This window comes from Pelodiscus sinensis, chromosome 11, assembly GCF_052426305.1.
Source record: "Pelodiscus sinensis isolate ZL-2025 chromosome 11, ASM5242630v1, whole genome shotgun sequence".
NCBI classification, from domain to species: Eukaryota; Metazoa; Chordata; order Testudines; family Trionychidae; genus Pelodiscus; species Pelodiscus sinensis.
Window position 1 is genome coordinate 14,676,798 of NC_143062.1, and position 21,968 is coordinate 14,698,765.

The following is a 21,968-nucleotide window of genomic DNA, read 5'->3' on the forward strand; positions in this document are numbered from 1 at the left end:
GTGGATTATTTCAAAATTAGATTTAAATAAGATGCACAATTTGCATAGCTCAAATTGCATATCTTATTTTGACCTATGAGTGCAGTGTAGATGCACCCTTAAGTCCTGAAGCAGTTGTGGGAGATGAACAGTTTTCCCTACAACCACCTAAAACAGGACTTCGCAGTGAGGTGGAATTTTAGTCAACTTAAAGTAAAACAGTTCTGCATGGCTGTGTGATTCAGGCCATGACATAACCTATCCAACTGATGTCACACTGAGTGTTGGATGCCTGACAGTACTAGGTATATTACAGGATCAAAGGTGATAGCTCCAAACTCTTGGCCCAATGGGTTCCTTTTAGTCAGTGTCTGTGTGCAGTGAAACTGGCAAAGTCTTCCACTCCTTCTCTTTATTTTGCAAAGCATTTGTCCATGTCTATTTATTGAACATTATGGATATTTTGGTTGAACTATGTATTGAAGCATGTTATATAGCTATTAAAATTCAGTCTTCCCTGTTTAATGCTAGAAAAGTATTAAATTAAATTTTCATCATCTTTGATGGAGTTTAATTTCTTTAGTCTATCAGTGTTTTCCAGGCAAGCCAAGTGTCACATTGAGACAGGATTTACATATTTATGAAATAATTTGTATTCAGGAGCATTGTTGAATGTTTTCAGAGGATATTTTTCCTTCATTAACATGTTTTAATTCATGAGAATATCCAGGTAACCTGCAAAACTGAATCCTACTGTATTATGGCCTACCCAAAACCAGAACTTTGTGAGTCCCTGAAATACTGATAATACTTTGCCCCTTCTGAGTGAAATACCACCATGTCAGAAGTTAATGGCTGCATGGGAATGAAGTATGCATATTTATGAGAAACTTGTCAGGAATTCTTTTATTTCTCAGAGAATGATGTCTGTTTTTCTTCTAATTTTTGACTCTGTGTGGGTTGAATGGATAATTTCCACCAGTAACAAGGTTTGATGGTGTCTCTGATTTCATTCTAAACTCTCCAGTTCATAGATTGATTTATATCACTCCATGATGCAGAATAATTTGTGCTGGACTTACGTTGGTTTTGGTTAAGTTATTTGTCAGGCGTTATGTTGTTTTTTTGTTTATTTTGTTTAAATAAAAATGAGTTTATGAATCAATTGAAAAGGTTTCAGGAAATAACTCCTCTTCCTCCTTAATAATGAATTTGGAAGGAGTTCCAGGGGGTTAAAGAAAGCCTCTGGGCCCAGCTATCCCTGACCCCACTTTATCTGCAACCAATGTCAGGCCTGAAGGAAGGAGAAAAGGATGTAGCCTGAGTCACTTTGGAGCTGACTCGCAGAGAGGCAGGAGCCTAGGTCAGTGGTCTAAAGACACGAATCTGAGCCTGTCCACTCAGCAGCCACGGGAGTAAGAAAGCCCACACCCTACCCTTCTGGGAAAAGGGGGGAACCTATGGAGAAGCCCCAGCTAAGGGGAAACTTAGGGACTTGAACAGGAAGTGGTTTGGAGTTTTTTGGCCAGGAACACAGGAAGCAGGGGCCCAGCACCTCTTCCCCTCTTCTTGCTCGCTGATTCAGTAGCCACTAGGCTACTCAGTTGCCAGGGACCCAGCCACGTGAACCAAGTAATTAGGAAAAGGCTGGAGAGGAAGCCCAGGAGGCTGAAGTCTCAATTTTTATCCCAGAACCCACAAGACACAGTAGAAATATTGAAAACTATTAAAATAATGAAATAAATAAAAGAAAAAAGCTTCATGCTTGCAATTGACTTTGCACAGATTCATCCCTTCATCCTGACAGAACCCCAGTCAACTCCGTGAGATTCTGTGTAGGGAACAAAAGTCTGCCCATGCAAAGCTAATTGCAGGATCTGGGCCTCAAGACTTATTTGAGAGAGACTGCCATTGACTTCATTGAGAGTTAATATTAATCCAAAAAGCTCAACAAGTACTTGAGATGTATCTCACCCAGAATGCCTGGACTTGAGCCAGGTTTGAAGGTGATAGAGTAATTCATCCGCATGTCCCCTCAGGCTTCTCCACACAGACTGCAATGGCAGCTGGGATGCCAATTGGTAAATTTAGCAGTTATGTGCATGTCTTTCTGCTTGGCATGGGACTGCCATCACCAGTTCCCTTCACAGAGGTTGCTGACCCACCATTTCTAGTTAGCTGAGACTGTCTAAGGAGTAAGTGATTCTGCAGAGATTAATTAACAGCTAACAAAAGGAGGCAAATGAATAAGCCCAGAATGGATGGGTCCAGGGCTAGCTGGCAGTTTGATTTGTTAAGTTTCATGTGAGTTGTGTGGGGAGAGGGGAAATCTGTCTTCTAGGTTTGCTTGTATTGTCTTTTCAAATCCACTATCATCCTCATAATTTCACAGGGGAGGGAAGTCCTTTTGTTCTTTATATGGAACCTCGTGTTAAAAGCCCATGTGAGCTGGTTTCCTCTGTTCAACAAAATTGGCAACATGAGCAGCTGCTTTCCTCCTCCTCCCCTGTACTTTCCTCCTCACCCACAAGTCAGCCTCTGTAGAGCACTCCTGCCACCGCACAGGGGACAATCTCTCTCTCTTTGATGTGACTGAACAGATTTAACAAACTACTTGAAAAGCAGCAGCAATTCCAACTGTGTGAACCAGTGTGGCTGAATGCTTCCTTGGCGTGTGATTGCTTTCATGGTCAGCATCTGAAGAGCTGCTAATGCTCTGCCCTGGACTGTATCCATTGGATGGTTAGAAGTGATTTTATGTTTCTAACACCAATTCTGCTGGTTACTCAAGTTGACTTCACAGACCTATCCACAGTGGCATCTCACTGCATGGAATGATTTAAAAACACAAAACCATAAAGCCAGGGTGTGATTTTGCATGGCACTTTCCTGACTACAGTGACCTCTGTTGTGAGCCCACTGACCAGGAAGCCAGAGGAAAAGAATCTCCTTTCTTGCCTGCACAGCTTAACCTTGCCACCAGACCCTGCATTGGAGGGGAGACCAGCTACACTATTGCTCCGCGGTCAGGGAGTAGGCTGGGAGTAAGCACAGTTTCTGTTCTGCCTCCCTTCCAATTCCTCTTCTCCAAACCCACCTCCCCAAAATGTGCCAACTGACCCCCTTCACCTAGCATAATGAAACGGCTGATTCAGTTCATTCCCCCTTGGAAGCAAGGAAGTAGCACCTTGCCTGGGCTTCATCTACACTGCTGGTTTTGCCGGCAGATAGTATGCAAATGAGTATGTGAGTGCACAAATTATTAGCATATCACAGTGCCTCATTTGCATAATGTATTCATACCATTTTTGCACAAAGAGTTTTTGCCGAAAAAGAAGTAGTGTGATTGGTTTTTTTTGCACAAAATCTCCATTTTCCACAAGATCAATATGCCTCTGAAGCATAAGGATCCTGTCCACACGAATTTTTTTCCACAAAAACCCTCTGTGCAAAAATGGTGTGCATAAATTATGCAAATGAGGTGTTGCAATATGCTAATCCATGCCTTATTTGCATACTCACTGCTGGCAAAACCGGCCGTGTAGATGTAACCCCTGGGTGTTCAATAATATAGGTTACGTCTACACTATGAGTTTTCTCAGCAAAAAATATGCTAATGAGGGACTCATTTGCATGAGTCGCAATCTCATTTGCATATTTTTTGCTGATCCGTTTTTTCGCTAGGGTTTTTGTGCAAAAACAAGCAGTGTGGACATTTTCTTTTTGTGCAAAAGCCCCTTTTCCTGCAATATCCAGTAAAGGAGGTTTACCCATCTTGAGGGAAAAGGGGTCTTTGCACAAAAAGAAAATGTCCACACTGCTTGTTTTTGCACAAAAACACTAGCGAAAAAACGGATTGACAAAATATGCAAATGAGATTGTGACTCATGCAAATGAGTCCCTCATTAACATATTTTTTGCTGAGAAAACTCATAGGCTACGTCTAGACTACATCCCTTTTTCATAAAAGGGATGTAAATTAGACGTATCGCAATTGCTAATGAAGCGGGGATTTAAATCTCCCCTTCTTCATTAGCATAAAAATGGTTGCCGCTTTTTTTCAGCACGGAGCTTTGCCGGAGAAAAGCACCAGTCTAGACGCTGATCTTTCGAAAACTAAAGCCTTTTACGAAAGATCTCTTATCCCTCATTTCAAGAGGGATAAGAGATCTTTTGGAAAAGACTTTATTTTCTGCAAGATCAGCGTCTAGACTGGCACTTTTTTCCGACAAAGCTCTGTGAGGAAAAAAAGCGGCATTTTTATGCTAATGAAGCAGGGGAGATTTAAATCCCCACTTCATTAGCAATTGCAATACTTCTAATTTACATCCCTTTTACGAAAAAGGGATGTAGTCTAGACGTAGCCATAATGTAGACATAGCCCTAGTGTGTTCTGTTTCTTCCTAAGGAGAGGAAGAAGAATTTTAGTGTTATTATTTTAACTATATTTCAGAATGGATTTCTCTGAAAGTGGTGCCAGGAGAAATTCTTAATGACTTCAGAGAAATCAGACTTAAGAGTAACACTGTATCATCATATCACACATACCTTAGCAATGATATTTGTTTGATGGTTTTAGTGGAGAGCATATTCTCTGACCAAAACAGAAGTATTTATGTAATCATATCACAAAGAACCCAAAAGACCAGTGTCCTGCTGTTTGATGCCTATGTTCCAGAGACTGCACTGTTTAAAAGGGTTACTCCAGGAATAGAATGAACATCACCTTTTGTAAAACCTGGCTGGCTAAACAGGCTAGGCTAGGGTATCTATTTAATGTTGGTAAAACAATTAGATGGCATTATTTTCACACTTCCTTTTCACACTTGTTTTGTGTTGAGGGTTTTTTTGATTTTGGTCCAATTTGGCTCTCATTAATATTGGTGTAAATCAGAGGTATTTGCAATGAAGTTAATGGAGTACAACTGGTAGATGCAAAAAGAGATTCAAGACACGGGGTAGGGGCAGCTGTATGAGAGTGGGAGCTGCACAGGTTTTGCTCAATATCAATGCAGTTATTGTGATTGCCCAAATTTGGCAGTTGTGCACGAATACAACTAAAATCATCTATGTGCAGCAGCAGTGACTCAGTTTGAATGTGCAATCACAATTATGCATGCAAATTAGGTACCCATTTTACACATACTTACATGTCTAATTTTTTTAAAGAGGCCCATTCTTCTTAGTCGATTCAAGATGTAGTTTGAAATTTGTTTTATGTCAAACTATGTTCATGACTCTTCTAATATGACTGACAGAAAATGTCCTCTGTTCACAAAAGCAGGTTAACATTATAGAAGGAAAATGACAACGAAAAGCATCTTTAGAGTCCTTCATTTGGTTTTCTTCCAAGCCACAACAGCTGCAGTAGCTGATTAGTTTCATGTGGTGTCAGTTGCATTTTTATCCAGCGTGATCATGTTGTGTTTGTTTCCGTTTTTCAGACATGTCCTTGTTGCTAGTCCAGCTGTGTGCACCATTCAGCGCAATATATTACAAAACAGTTATCATGGCTGAGAGAGGTTAGCTGGCCAGGACAAAATAAGATTTTGTTGTGTTCTCTTGGACAGGTAGCTGTATTCTTAATTTAAACCATAGTTTTAAAATAGAAATGTCCAGGTTTCTTCTCTTTTCAAAGAATATCTGCTTGGAAGTCACTCTGGGTATGTCTACACATCAAAGTTAATTCAAAATAACAGCCTTTATTTCGAATGAACTTTAATAGTGTCTACATAGGCAAACCTCAATTCAAATTATTGAATTCAAAATAGCAGGGTGCTTAATTCAAATTTGGTAAACCTCATTCTACAAGGAGTAACACCAAACTCAAATTAGCTATTTTGAAATAAGTGCTGTGTAGACACTTATATCGAAATAGGGGGCCTCCAGCCTTCCCAGGGTGCCCTGGTGGCCACTCCAGCCTCAACCAAGAACTCTCCTCTCCCTCCCCTGCTCTTCCCAGAGCCCTTAAAGGGGTAGACTCTGGCCACAGTGCCTGTGCCAGCTCCAAGCCTGCCAGCCCAGAGCCAGCCATCACTGCCCCTGACCCAGTGGCCCCAAAACATGAGCCAGCAAGTCACTGGCAGCCATCCCTCCACCGCTCCCCAGGAGCAGTGTGCCAGCTCCCAGGATCCTGACAAAGGCTGGAGAAGGCGGGCGCCTTCCTGGTCCAGGGTGGAGATCATGGACCTTATTCAGGTTTGGGGGGGATGCCCCCAATGTCCGTGAACTCCACACTAGATGGAGGAACACGGCCGTCTATGGCAGGATAACTGCCAGCCTGGCCACCAAAGGCCACATGCGATCCCCTGAGCAGGTTTGCATGAAAATCAAGATGGTCCGGCAAGACCCCCCAACCTTGAGCCCTGAGCTTTCCCTCCCCCTTCTTCCCCTTGCTTCCCCCTTCCAGCTCCCTTCTTCCAGGTTTTACCCTCCCCTCTCCCACCTTCTCTCCTCCCCTCTCCTACCTCCTTTCCACAGTCTCACCAGAGTTTCATCCCCTCACCCCACCAGTTTTGTTAAATAAAGAGAGTTTGTGTTCATGAAAATACATGTATTTTATTTGACATCAGGAAGGGGGGTTAGGGAGGGGTAAGTGGAAGGACGTGAGGGAGGAATGAGGCACAAGTCTCCAGTGGGGCAGACCAGGGAGTGCTCCTCAGGGTGGGAGGTCTCCCGCAGGGCCTCCTGGATACTGACAGCCTTGCTAGCTCCAATTCCAGTTGTGCTTTCACCTTCCTGATAACTCCCCTGCATTCTTGAGCAATATATTTATGCTCCTCCCAAATCACCTGTCCAAGTTTCCACTTCTTGTAAGCTTCCTTTTTGTGTTTAAGCTCACCAAGGATGTTCCCAGTAAGCCAATCTGGTTGCCTACCATATTCGCTTTTCTTGCTGCACATCGGGTTGGTTTCTTCTTGTGCCTTTAATACGGCATCTTTAAAATACTGCCAGCTCTCCTGGACTCCTTTCCCCTTCATGTAAGCATCCCAGGGAATCCTGCCCATCAGTTCTCTGAGGGAGTCAAAGCCTGCTTTTCTGAAGTCCAGGTTGTGAATTTTGCTACTCTCCTTTCTTCCTTTGGTCAGGATCCTGAAATCTACCATCTCATGATCACTGCTTCCCAGGTTGTCACCCACCTCTGCTTCTCCTACTAGTTGCTCCCTGTTTGTGAGCAGCAGGTCAAGCTGTGCATGGCCCCTGGGTGGTTCCTTCAGCACTTGTACGAAGAAGTTATCCCCAACTTTCTCCAAAAACTTCCTGGATTGTCTGTGTACTGCTGTATTGGTCTCCCAACAGATATCAGGGTGATTAAAGTCCTCCTTGAGAACCAGGGCCTGATATCTAGAAGCTTCTCTCAGTTGTCTGATGAAAGCCTGGTCTATCTCATCCACCTGATCCGGAGGTCTACAGCAGACAACAACCACAAAATCACCCCTGTTGCTTCCACCTCTAAACTTAACCCATAGACTCTCAACAGGCTTTTCTCCTCCATATACTGAAGCTTCGAGCAATCATACTGCTCTCTTGCATTTTTTTTTTTTTTTTGGTAATTACAACTCTGTAATGTATTACATTAAATTAAAAATATGTACTCTCTACCATGTAGAGATATTCCTCTTGTGAGGCTGTTAGGAGACATCCTGAGGGTCAGTGCAATGTTCAGTTGTGTGTTGGAAATATTCCTTCAGACAGAGTCAGTGAAAATTGGTTTCAAGGTCACCACAGAAATGGATCCTACATGTAGGGTTGTGGGGCAGAAAGAGAATCCCCTAAATAGGACAGACTATTCAGCCAGGCTAAGTGTGTGGTTGGATAGATTAACAGTGCCGATAGGTGAGTTGAGGGTCCTAGATTTGTGCCCTGAGGCATGTAGGCGTTTAGATAGTTTATTGTCCTTTTCTTTTGTAGGAAAGTGAAGTGAGCATTGTGAGTGGCGTGTCTAAGTTCTTGTGAAGTTCAGCCACGAGGAAGTTTGTGTGGAAACTCATTTTGTATTAAAGTCTCTAGCACTGAGAGCTCCTTCTTGATTCACTTCTATTTGTTGTATAAGATGCTGATTTTTGTACATCAATTTACAGTTCAAGATTCTACTCCCATGTTTTAAGGATTTCTCTTCCTTTAGAAGAATATGCCACAGACAAAGTTAATCAGATTGTCTTTTGAGAATCCTTTTAACTGTTTTTTTTTCCACCTCAGTGTATTTACTTCTGGGAAAAGCCAATTATAAATAGCATTTCTTTCCTTAGACACTTCTGGCTCAGTGTGTGCAGATTTAGATAAGCAAGTCCCATTATCGCTAATGGAAAGTTTATCTCATCCTGTTCTTCCTCATCAAGCTGCAATTTGTTCTGTCCTTTCAAATATTCCTTTCTATACAGTCTTTGCTTTGCTATTTAGCATTCCATGTAGTTGCCTGCTGCAGCCAAAGCTTGGTAGGCAGAGTTAAATTGAATCTGTTACTACCAATGCTTGTAGTTAGCTATGCTGCTGGTTTGAATACAGATATATACTATCTTCTTCTTACACGGTATGCTGTTGATGTTAGCACAAAAATGCTGTCTTTTCAATCAGTTATCATTCTCGCAATGTTTGCCTGCCAGCACATTTATTTGGAGTTGATAGAACCTTTGTATTCTTCCCTTCTAAGAATGTTTGATTCTTATAAATAACCATGTCATCTAAATAAGAAGCTGTGTACTGGCTGTGGAGACTGAAAACGGGGTCCATTAGCTGTTGGAACATGGTGGGGGAGCCATGCAAACCAAAAGGCACAGTTCAGAATTGGAAGAGTCTAAAGGGGTTGGAGAATGCCATCTTCTTCTTAGACTTGGATCGGCCAGTTCTCTTTGGTTAAGTCCAGAGTGGGGATTTACTCCATCTCTCTGAGCCAATCAAGCAGATTATATCCAGAGCATGGGTTACACATTGAAATTTGACATCGCATTCATGTTATGGAAATCAATGCAAAAGTGGGTACTCCCATTAGGTTTGGGGACTAGGACCACCAGGCTTTTCCAGTCACTAAAGGACTCCTTGATTACCTCAACACCAGAATCAACAGGAGTTCCTGTCACATAGTTTCCCTTAGCTTCTGGGGAAGAAGTGGGGGTTCTCCTGCACCTTCACCCCTGGTTCCATCTGGATGTAATAGTCTTCCAGGTGAGTTTGGCCTGGTTTAGCCAAAAAGATGGACGAGAAAGTAGAAATCAGTTGTTGTGCCTGACATTTCTGTTTGGGAGTGAGATTGGATCTGGAAGTGTCTGCTCAGATCTGGTTTTGGTGGGTACGGAGTTAGTAGTAAATGTTTCTGGGTTCTCCAGGCTTTAAAGAGGTTTACATGGTAGATACATCAAACTTAAAGGTGAAATCATTTGCATTCCTGGAAAGGTGCACAAAAAAGGTCATTCTATATATAAGCTGGGCCTGAATTACTGTGGGGCTACATCTAGACTACATCCCTTTTTCGTAAAAGGGATGTAAATTAGACGTATCACAATTGCTAATGAAGCGGGGATTTGAATCTCCCCCGCTTCATTAGCATAAAAATGGCTGCCGCTTTTTTTCGGCACAGAGATTTGCCGGAGAAAAGTGCCAGTCTAGATGCTGATCTTGTGGAAAATAAAGCCTTTTCCGAAAGATCCCTTATCCCTCTATGAAATAAGGGATAAGGGATCTTTTGGGAAAGGCTTTATTTTGGAAAAGTACTCTTTCTCAAGAGGGCTTATCCCTGAGTGGGAGCGTCAAAGTATTTGCGCAAGAAGCACTGAATTCTTACATTAGAACGTCAGTGCTCTTGCGCAAATTAAAGCGGCCAGTGTAGACAGCTGGCAAGTTTTTGCGCAAAAGCAGTTGCTTTTGCACAAAATCTTGCCAGTCTAGACGCACCCCAATTGTTTAGCTCTGCAAGATAATTAACTGTTAACTGTTGATTAACTGTAAATACAGCTCATGCCAGGAGGGGAAGGCATCCGAGGTGTGGTTATGTAAATCCAATTCAGCCAGGGCTGATGGAGGATCAGTGTTGGAATGGAATGAGATGTATTGTAACTAATTTGAGGCTGTTGTGGGGGTCACAAATCATGCTACCCCTAAATGTGGGAACTGTAAAATATGACACCAGTGCTTGCAAGAGAGACACCATCATTGTAAGAGGTCTCTGAGGAACAAGCCTCCCCCTTGCCAGAATTAAGTGAACTGAGTTGGGGGGGGAAGGGCTTGAGGCAACCTGCTTCATGCCTGCCAGGTGCGAGCTGTAAGGCTGGCTCAACCTGCCCCTTTCCCCCCTGGTTTTAAGGACAGACTTAAAGCAGACTACATGAGGAGTCTTTTTGTTAGTCTGCTGGAAGCTGGCCAGCCTAGGTGGTGGCTAAAGAGTTGAAATCACTAAGGCTATGTCTACACTGGCAAGATTTTGCGCAAATACTTTTAATGCAAGAGTTTTTGCGTTAAAAGAATTTGTGCAAGAGAGCGTCCACTGGCATGTGCCTTTGCGCAAGAGATGTGCTTTTGTGCAAAAGCATCCATGCCAGTGTAGATGCTCTCTTGTGCAAGAACGCTCTAATGGCCATTTTAGCCATCGGGCTTTCGTGTGCAAGAAATTGATGTTACCTGTCTATACTGGCCACTTGCGCAAGAGGACTTATTCCTGAGCGGGAGCGTCAGAGTATTTGCAAAAGAAGCACTGATTTCATACAGTAGAATGTCAGTGTTCTTGCGCAAATACTCGTGGCCAGTGTAGACAGGCGGCAAGATTTTGTGCAAAAGCAGCCGCTTTTGCACTTAATCTTACCAATGTAGACACAGCCTGGCTGTGTCTAGACTGGCCACTTTTTCTGGATAAGTGGTAACTTGCCAGCTAACTACACTGGCCGCTTGAATTTCCGCAAAAGCACTGACGACCTCATGTAAGATTGTCAGTGTTTTTGCGGAAATACTATGCTGCTCCTGTTCAGGCAAAAGTCTTTTTCCGAAAAAATTTTGCGCAAAAGGGCCAGTGTAGACAGCAGAGATTTGTTTTCCGCAAAAAAGCCCCGATCCCAAAAATGGCGATTGGGGCTTTTTTGCGGAAAAGAACGTCTAGATTGGCCACGGATGCTTTTCCACAAAAAGTGCTTTTGCGGAAAAGCGTCCTGCCAATCTAGATGCGCTTTTCCAAAAATGCTTTTAACGGAAAACTTTTCAGTTAAAAGCATTTCTGGAAAATCATGCCAGTCTAGACTTAGCCCCTAAGAGCTGAAATCACTGGTTTGGTTGGGAGCCAGTCCCATTGCAGCCTGTGGAGCGGCTGGTGGGAGCAGATGGTAGGAGCGGCGGAAGGTGACCAGCAGAGCGGCTGGCGGGAACAACTGGCAGGCGGCCAGTAGGAGCAGCACAAAAGTGGCATAGCCTCAGGCTCACGAAGTTGTCATCAGGATGATGTGTCAGGGTCTGCACTGACTGGACAGAACTGTAAGTGGGGCGGTTGACGTGGGGTATGGAGAAAGTTTGGGTAAATGAACGGAACCCTTACCTTGTTGGACTGGTGAGCCTGAGAAGCAAAAGACATTGCTCAATCCTTTTGAGCTGGGACAGTTACTCATGGGGGAGGGGGCTACAAACTCTGTTTGTGGTATTTTCCCAAGATAATGCCATATGACTTCTCTCTCTCTTTCATTAGAAGTTTCTTTTCTACACTAGGGCTGTGTCTACACTGGGCCACTTATTCCGGAAAAGCAGCCACTTTTCCGGAATAACTTGCCAGCTGTCTACACTGGCCGCTTGCTTTTCCGGAAAAGCAATAACGATCTACTGTACAATTGTCAGTGTTTTTCCGGAAAAACTATGCTACTTCCGTTCGGGCAAAAGTCCTTTTCCAGAAAAACTGTTCCGGAAAAGGGCCAGTGTAGACAGCACAGTAGTCTTTTCCACAAAAAAGCCCCAATCGCGAAAATGACGATCAGGGATTTTTTCCGGAAAAGCACATCTACATTGGCCACAAACGCTTTTCCAGACAAAGTGCTTTTCCGGAAAAGCATCCTGCAAATGTAGACGTGCTTTTTCCGGAAATACTTATAATGGAAAACTGTTCCGTTTTAAGCATTTCCGGAAAAGGGTGCCAGTGTAGACGTAGCCTCAGACTCTGTGCTTGCAAGTGGGGAAGCTTTGCCTCTCAGAGGCACCTAGGGGAGTGTGAATTTCCCAGGCTACTTGGTGGGGGCTCGAGCCAGTTTTGTGTGAGATGGACCTCTAGACATTGAACCCGGCCCTGGTTGCTGCCGGGCCTACCCAGCAGAAGGGTTACATATATTTGTGTGTGTGTGTGTGTGTGTGAGATAGAGAGAGAGAGAGAGAGAGAGAATTACAGGCTAACTTGGAAACTGATGGTTAATGACTGAGAAAATGTGACTACCAAAAGGAAGTTCATCAGAACATACTGAGCATAAGTAAAAGGCAAACAGATAAACAGAAACAACATCTGCATCTAATTACCCTGTACAACCAAGAAGTAAGGAGGGGGGTATGGAAAACAATACACAAAAACAAAAGCTCCATGATACTCTTGCCCTGTAGAAATAGGGTTTTGATCCAACATTCCAGATTCTGTCCCTAGGTATCTAAATGAAAGAAGAACAGAAGTGACCCCCTACACACAGTGGCTGTCTACACACTGGGCCACTTATTCCGGAAAATCAGCCGCTTTTCTGGAATAAGCTGCAAGCTGTCTACACTGGCCCTTGAATTTCCGGAAAAGCAACGATGCTGTATTGTACCAAATCAGCCACTATTCCGGAAAAACTATTCTGCTCCCACTCGGGCATAAGTCCTTATTCCGGAACACTGTTCCGGAAAAGGGCCAGTGTAGACAGCCCAATAGTCTTTTCTGGAAAAAAGCCCCGATCGTGAAAATGGCGATCGGGGCTCTTTTCCGGAAAAGCGTGTCTACATTGGCAACAGACGCTTTTCCGGAAAAAGGGCTTTTCCGGAAAAGCAGCCTGCCAATGTAGACGCTCCTTTTCCGGAAAAACTGAAAACGGAATAGTATTCCGTTTTAAGCATTTCCGGAAATTCATGCCAGTGTAGACACAGCCAATGTGTCAACACAAAATGCAAAACTTATTTCTATTCAAACTGCATTTTCATTGGCCTTTGGATCTAAGACTATTTGAAATATATTTGAATAGAAATATATCAATCACTATTTAAAAGAACAACAAAAAATCCCACACCCTTGAATCTGTAGAACACTTTTATGTCCTAGAGGATCTCAAAGTATTTTATGCGTGTAATTCTCTTCTCCACTAGCTCAAGTCATTATCATGCACTAGTCAGGAAATGTGTAAGAGGGGAAAGAGAGAGGGGCTTCATGTTATTTGTTTGCAATTACATCTTAAGGCCTATAAGTTAACCAATTTTTAATCCATGTAATATGCACTATGTTTATTTTTGTATATTTCTAGTTTCTTAATCAAAATGTCAAGTGGAACCAAGTCAAATATCTTACAGAAGTCTTAGTATATAAAATCAACAGTATTACCTCTCTTAACCAAACTTGTAACCTCTTAAAAAATAGACAAGATCTAAGTTCTATAAAGCAGTGTAATTTGGCATTAATTATATCACTTTCGTTGACTCCATTTTAATAGAGCCTGGTATCAGTTACTTCATGATTTTCCCTTGAATCAATGTCAAACTAAGTCATTTTGGCCCATCTTGTTTACTCATGTCACATTGTTTACCATTTTGAAATATGGGAGTGATACTGGCTTTCTTTCAGTCCTCTAGAACTTTCCAGTTTTCCAAGATTTACTAGGAGTCAGTGTTATGGTCCAGAGAATTCCTCAGCTGATTCTTTTAACACTCTTCGATGCTGATTTTAAAATGTCTACCTTAGAATAGCTGTTGTTTAACAACTTTCTGAGATACTGTTGGAATTGAAACTTTTCTATCATCTGGCTTTTTCCCAAATATAGGACAGAAATAGGTATGGAACACATCTGCCTTATCTGTATTTTATTGATAATTCTACCATTTCCGTTTACTAGTGGGCTACGTCTACACTGGCATGTTCTTCTGCAAAAACTCTTCCAGAAGAGAGCATCTACAATGGCATGTGCTTTTGCACAAGAGATGTGCTTTTGCGCAAGAGCATCCATGCCAGTGTAGATGCTCTCTTGCACAAGAAAGCTCTGATGGCCATTTTAACCATAGGGCTTTCTTGCACAAGAAATTCATGTTGCCTGTCTACACTGGCCTCTTCTGGAAGAGCTCTTGCACAAGAGGGCTTATTCCTGAGCGAGAGCGTCAGAGTTCTTGTGCAAGAAGCCCTGATTTTATACATTAGAACGTCAGTTTACTTGCGCAAGAACTCTCAGCCAGTGTAGACAGGCAACAAGTTTTTGCGCAAGAGCGGCCGCTTTTGCACCAGATCAAACCAGTGTAGACACAGCCGTGGATTAATACAATTTTTAGGAATTCTTTTGTTCTAATGAAGAGAAACTGAGCATGGAGGGAGATTTTCCTTTAGATCAGACACCATCACTGGTGTTTGGTTCCTGGAACACCCCTCCCTCCCCCCAGCAACTAAGCGCAATAGAGTTCCACGTGCACATCTACACTGCACAACTATTTTGGGATACTGGAGGTATGTTTTCTGTCTCTTCTCCTTTTCCTCCTGGAAAGGGAGCATGTTTTAAACCTCTCATTTTTATTTCAAATCACTCCATAGCCTACAGATTATATGCTTATCCAGAAGCTTTCATCTTGTAACAGGTTATGATCACAGAAGTCCCCTTGGGATTGTTCCCTGATTGCTCCACAGACACCTGCCTTCTCACTCTCTGGGTCTCTCCCTGTCCTGCTGGGCCAGATCCTCTGGCCTCCTCCAGATAAGGCACAGATTTGGGATCATCTCCCCTCTCTGCAGAGCAACACAGACACAGAACTACTTCAGCTTTGAGGGGGTGCAGTTCTAGGGGCACAGCACCCAAGAAACCAACTTCCAAATGGGATCAACTTCCCTACCCCCAAATTTCTCTGTGTATAAGTTTTACATAGGGAAAGGTCATGAAGATGTTCACCTTTTTTATCAGCTAAAGAGAGAGATGCACGTTGGTCATTTCCCCTCAGGTAAAAATTATTTATACTGGGCCCCATAGTAAACAAAAGTGTTTTTATTAAGTACAAATAGTAGGATTTAAGTTGTTGCAAGTGAAAACGGACAGATCAAAGTAAGCTACAAAGTTAAAATGAAAAGAGAATCCATAGTTAGTCATAATGGGCAAAATCAGGTCCCAGGCCTGGATCCAGCCAGCCAAGCATTTCTCTCTATCCCACCAGCTGATTAGCAGAGGGTGCATATTTACAGCTAACAGCATGTGTTCAGTTGTCCCTCCCCTACCTTGCTCTGTCCTGCATCCGAACTGCTCCCAGGATTCTCCAGATACCTGTGCAGATTGGGGGCTGGTGTGTTTTAGAGTGGAGAGGAGTGGGGAATGCTGAAATCAGAGAATCCCCCTGCCCCTGTACTCCATCTCTGTAAAGCAGGAGTCAGAAAGAGGGAGACACACAAAGGAGCTGCTCCAGTTTGAAGAATAGATGGTAAGTGCTAGCCTGTGACCACATACCAAGTGGCCTTCTTGTGAAAATTATTGCCTACTCCTGTCCTAATTTAATGAAAAAAACGTATTGTAAGCAGATTCTTACTTTAAAGATCTGTGCTTATTTCAAGCATAATCTGCAGGCAAGATATTCTTTTACCCTGATCTGAGTCTCTAGCTCTTTGTATTGTTTCAGGATTTTCCAGGCCATCTGAAGACAAAGGGATGATCACTTCCCATTGCTTAAGTGGACCTTTTGCCTGGGCAGGAACCCTTTTTTCTACGCCCACCTATTCCATGGAAAGTTCCCAGGATCAAGATGGAATCCCAGTACAAGGTAGAATGGTCACATGTCTCACTAGTCCAAACACTGTTGGATTTACAGGAAAAACAAGGCTGTTTACAAGTTAAGCTGATTACCAAGTCATTAAGGCTTCCCTTCCCAGCCATCCCGAGCATCAATAATGGATCTCATTAGCACATTTAAAACCATAAACAGTCTCATACTTTATATTTCTAACTTGTCGGACAAGAATGATGCATGCATCAAAACAGGAGATACAGATACAGCCGATTGTAACATTAACATTGAGAGGTTACACATTACGCATATTTATACTCATAAGCCAAGTTCCATAAAGCATGGGGAGGGGAGATGATCAAACATTTAGCCGTGGTTTCTTGCTCTGATTCTCTGTAAGTTTCAGAGGAGGGAAGCTAATAGGCCTGATGTAGATCACAGACTGGTACAAAACCAGCGTATCTCTATGAACTTCAATTTATTTATGTCACTGGAAGGGAGATCATAGCCAGGCCCATTCACTCAAGCAAAGTCGGAAGAAATAGCTTTGGAAAGAGAGCATGGGCAGAAAGGGGATTGTGGGCCCAAGGCCTAGGAGTTTTCCACATTTTTTTAAAACAAATGGGGAAAGACACCAAGAGCCCTCTCCCCCACCAAAAAAAAAAAAAATCAGGGCTGCCAAGGGGGAGGAAGGGAGCAATTGCCTTGGGGCCTGGGGATTTAAAAGGCACTGGGGCTCATAGCCACCGCTACTGCTACTGTGGGCTGTTTAAATTAGGGATGTAAGGGTATGTCTACACTACAGCGCTATTTCTAATTAACTGAATTCGAATTAGTTAATTCAAATTAAGCTAATTCGAAATAGCGCATCTACACACAAGAACTAATTTGAAATAGCATTTTTCTAATTCAAAATAGTGTGTCCAGATTGAGTGGACCCTGAATTGAAGGTAAGGCTGGCCAGAACCAGTGCCAAAAGGGCATCAGAGTCGGACTTAGTGTGTGGGGCTGCTGCCTCAGGCTAGCCGAGGTCTGTGCTTAAAGGGACCTGATTCCCCATCCCGGACAGACAGTTCTCAGGTTTCTCTGCTGAGGGACAGCAAAGCATTTGTGTCTCGGAGTGCTCTGCTAGCCCTCACTCGGGACACCATGGCACTCTGCAACATGGAACTAGACCTGCCCCCGGGGACTCTGCTGCGTCTCGCGGACACGTTGCCAGCAGCCTGGCTGCACTGTCTGCAGGCTGCCATCCAGGAGGACCATCGAGGGGCTGTCAGGATCCAGGGGGCCCTGTGGGAGAGCATCTACTCTGAGAAGCGCTACCAGTCTCCCCGGTGTGCCCCACTGGGGGGTTGTGCCCCATTCCTCCCTCTCCTCCTTCCACTTACCCTTCCCTAGCCCCCCCTTCCTGATGTCAAATAAAAGACACATATTTTCAAAAATAACAACTCTCTTTATTCAACACAACTGGGGAGAGGGAATGAAACTCTGGGGAGACAGGGGAAAGGAGGTAGGAGAGGGCAGGAGAAAGGGGAGGGGGAAAACTGGGAGGAGGGAGCTGGAAGGGGGAAGCAAGGGGGAAAAGGAGGAGGGGAAACTCAGGGATCAGGGGTGGGGGTATCGCCGGTCCATCCGCCTCCCAGCACGGCAAGGGAGGGGGCCTCGGTGTCCCCGGGATGATGGGTTGGAGGGTGTGGAGATTGAGGAGGAGTGTGTGGAGGTTGAGGAGGAAGAGGTGGGGGGGCAGGAGTGGGAGGAGGGACAGTTGTTGGGGGGGCAGCAGGCACAGGACCGGCATAGGGTAAGAGGAGAGGAGTTTTCCTGGTTTGGCCCAGAGTGGCCACTAAGGGGAACTTGGGAAGGGCTAGCTTCCAGCTAGTTCGAATTAAGTGGCTACACAGCCCTTAATTTGAACTACTTAATTTGAACTAGGCATTAGTCCTCATAGAATGAGGTTTACCTAGTTCGAATTAAGCGCTCCACTAGATAGAATTAAATTCAAACTAGCAGTTTGCATGTATAGCTGCTATTAAAGTTAATTCGAACTAACGGCTGTTAGTTCAAATTAACTTTGTAGTGTAGACATACCCTAAGTCACTTCCAATAGTCAACTACCAGATAAGCTTACGCTTATTGGGTAGTCACATGACTACTTAACTACTTGCTTCCCCTTCCCACCTCACCCCGCCATTGCCTCTGTATCAGAGGCAGCAAGGTGGGAGAAGCAGGCGCCAGTGCTGCAGGAAGCCAGCTTTAAATACGGTTCCCCCCAGCACCATCTCTGCAGTGTGGGGAAGGGGAGCAGATAAGGCAGAGCTGCAGCAGTCCTGGAGCCAGTGAGAGCTGGGACTGCTCAGTCCTGGTTTATGCCGCCCCTGGGAGCTAACCCCGCTGCAGCTCTCTACACTTTAAGGCTGTGTCTACATTGGCACCCCTTTCCGGAAAAGGGATGCTAATGAGACCAGTCGGAATTGCAAATGCCGCGGGGGATTTAAATATCCCCCGCGGCATTTGCATGAACATGGCTGCCGCTTTTTTCCGGCTCGGGGTTTTGCCGGAGAAAAGCTCCAGTCTAGACGGGATCTTGCGGAAAATAAGCCCTTTTCCGCAAGATCCCTTATTCAAGTAGGAATCTTGTGGAAAAGGGCTTATTTTCCGCAAGATCCCGTCTAGACTGGAGCTTTTCTCCGGCAAAACCCCGAGCCGGAAAAAAGCGGCAGCCATGTTCATGCAAATGCCGCGGGGGATATTTAAATCCCCCGCGGCATTTGCAATACCGACTGGTCTCATTAGCATCCCTTTTCCAGAAAGACACACCCTAAATGTAGTAAGAGCCCAGCAGTTCTTACTACATTAGGGTCTGTCTACACTACAAAGTTAATTTGAACTAACAGACGTTAGTTCGAATTAACTTTCATAGCGTCTATACATGCAAACTGCTAGTTCGAACTTAATTCGAACTAGCGGAGTGCTTAATTCAAAGTAGGTAAACCTCATTCTACGAGGACTAACGCCTACTTTGAATTAAGTAGTTAGAATTAAGGGCTGTGTAGCCACTTAATTCGAACTAGTGGGAGGCTAGCCCTTCCCAGCTTGCCCTGGTGGCCACTCTGGGCACAACCAGGGAAACTCTTCTGCCCCCCTCCCGGCCCCGGAGCCCTTAAAGAGCCATGGTCTGGCTACGGTGCCCATGCCAGTTGCAAACCTGCCAGCACCCAGCCAGCAGACCCTGCACCTGGCACGGGATGAGCCAGCCACCTGCTGCCACCCAGCCCTCCACCTCTTCCCAGGGCCAGGCTGGCGGCTCCCAGGAGCCTGCCTGGGCCCGCAAGAGGCGGGCGCCCGCCTGGTCTAGTGCGGAGATCATGGACCACATCGAGGTTTGGGGGGAAGCCTCCAATGTCCACAATCTCCGTACTAGCCACAGAAACACAGCCCTCTACAGCCTGGCCGCCAGAGGCCACATGCGGACCTGAGAGCAGGTCCGCTGCAAAATTAAGGACCTGCGGCAGTCCTACTCCAGGGGCCGACCCGGAGGCCTGCCCCCATTATGAGGCCCTGGACCACATACTGGGGGCTCACGCAGTGCATGCCCCCCGGGTGGTGATCGACCCCAGGGCAGAGGGACCCGTCCTGGACACGGAGGAGGAGGACGCCGAGAGACAGGAGCTTGTAGGGAGCCTGCCCAGGATCCAGGATCCCTGAGGCACACCAAAGAGCACATCGCCTGTGCCATCCGAGGCCGGGGAGGGCTCCACATGTGAGTGCCATCATGTTCCCCTTATGTGTACAGGGAGGTAGGGGGAGAGGGAGCCCAGAGACTGTGCGCCTGGGCCTTGCCCACCATGGAGCAGCAGCTGGGTGTCATGCAGGGGCCTTGGCCTTGCAGAGCGGGGTTGGGTTTCACCCACCTTGTCCCCAGGGAGAACTGACCACTGCTCTTGTTTCACCACAGCCGCAGCACCTGGGACTGCAGGGCGCACCACCCCACCTGCAACAGCCACCCGCACCCGGGCCAGAAGGCGCACCAGGAACCAGGAGGAGTACCAGCGGTGGCACCTGCGACTACTGGAGCACCAGATCTGCATCTAGGAGCACTGGGTCCGGGAGGATCTGCGGCTGCGGCAGCGGAGCTTGGAGGTGCTAGAGGAGCAAGCCGTGCCCTCAGAGGTCACCTCCAGACCCTGGTGGACAGGTTCCTGCCTCCTTCTGCTCCAGCCCCTGCGGCCGCCCCAGCTCTCGCTCCTTCTCCCACCCCTGCTACCCCTCCCACTTTCTCCGCACCCCCTGTCCTTCCTGCCCCACCCTCCACACCCACTCCCCCCCAACGCCCCCACACATGCAGTGCTGCGAGAAGGGAGAGCCAGCAGGACCCCCAACCCTGAGCTTTACCTTCCCTTCCTCCCTTTCCACCCCCTTCCAGCTCCCTCCTCCCAGGTTTCCCCCTCCCCTCTCCCACCCGTCCTCCTCCCTCCCCCACCCCAGTTATGTACAATAAAGAGATTTTTGTTGGCAAAACAGATGTCTTTATTTGACATTAGGAAGGCGGGTTAGGGGGGGAAAGGGGAAGGAGCGGAGGGTGGAAGAAGGCCCCAGTGGGGCATGCAGAGAGAGTTCAGTCCTCCTCCACGTGGAAGCTCTCCCGCAGGGCTTCCCGGATCTGGACGGCCCCCCCACTGGGCCTCCCGGATGGCAGCGGTGCGAGGCTGAGCGTACTGGCCAGCCATGTGGTCAGCCTCAGCCATCCAGGCTGGCAGGAAAGCCTCACCCTTCCATTTGCTTAAATTGTGCAGCACACAACATGCTGCCACCACAGGAGGGATATTGTGCTCAGCGAGGTTGAGGTGGGTGAGGAGGCACCTAAATCATGCTTTCAGGCATCCGAAGGCCCCCTTGACCATGATGTGGGCCCTGATGAGCTTGGCATTGAAGACCTGCTGGGAGGGGTTGAGGTGACCTGTGTACAGCTTCATCAGCCAGGGCTGTAGCAGGTAGGCCGTATCCCACACCAGGCAGACGGGCATGTTCACATCCCCGACCCTGATGTGGCGGTCGGGGAAGAAGGTCCCGACGTGCAGCCTCTGGCACACGGAGGAGTTCCGGTACACCCGTGCGTTGTGTACCTTGCCAGACCAGCCCACATTAATGTCCGTGAACTGTCCCCAGTGGTCACACATGGCCTGCAAGAGGACGGAGAAGCACCCCTTGCGGTTCACGTACTGGGAGGCCTGGTGTTCCGGGGCACGGATGGGGAGGTGCGCCCCATCGATGGCCCCCCCACAGTTGGGAAAGCTGAGGGCGCCAAACCCCTGGATGATCACGTCCGGGTTGGCGAGGCGGACCACCCTGCAGAGCAGCACCCGGTTGCTGGCCTTGACCACCTGCAGAGAGACACAGCAAACCGCGAATCACTGGGGCGCCCGGGTGGCTGGGAGTGTTCATTCCCTGGCACTGCCCCACGCCCCACGCTCCACTCCCGGAAGCAACCCCCGTGGGCAGCATGCAGTACGGCTGGGACATACCGAACCCTCCAGTGCGGGGCACTTTCACCTCCTCCCCCCACGTTTTCCTTAGGGCGTCCCATCTCCTCCTTGCAGTCCTCCTCAGCCCAGTAGCTGGTGGGTGCCGTACCTGCATGAGCACTGCTCCAACGGTGGATCTCCCCATGCCGAACTGGTTTCCAACGGATCTGTAGCTGTCCGGCGTTGAGAGCTTCTATAGGGCGATGGCAACATGCTTCTAGAGGGGGAAGGCGGACCTCATGTGAGTGTCCCATCACCGCAGAGCAGGGTGAGCCACTCGCAGAGCTCCAGGAAGGTGTCCTTCTTCATCCTGAAGTTCTGGATACACTGTTGGTCTTCCCAGCGCTCCAGGATGATGCGGTCCCACCAGTCGCTGCTGGTGTACAGACGCTAGATGCGGCAGGACACGCTGGCATCCGGGTGCTGCTGCTGCTCCTCCACAACCCCCGGGGAGGCCAGGGAGAGAGGCAGGGGGCTGACATGCACCAGATGGTGCAAGGCAGCCTCCACCCATTGCTAGCAGGCTTGCAGCAGCAAGTCCAAAAACTGGAGCAGCATGCCCAGGGCGAGCTCTGGCTCCATGGTGCC

The 21,968-nt window shown here is 46.6% G+C and overlaps 1 long non-coding RNA gene across 1 annotated transcript in view; it reads left to right on the forward strand.

Annotated features, from left to right (window-relative positions):
• Positions 1-20,329, forward strand: part of LOC112544174 (uncharacterized) — a 73,764-nt gene extending 53,435 nt beyond the window's left edge. Inside the window, exons 2-3 of the long non-coding RNA XR_012906611.2 lie at positions 15,754-15,894; positions 19,814-20,329. This is a non-coding gene — a long non-coding RNA (uncharacterized LOC112544174). The remainder of the gene's footprint in view (positions 1-15,753; positions 15,895-19,813) is intronic.
• The last annotated feature ends 1,639 nt before the right edge of the window (positions 20,330-21,968 follow it).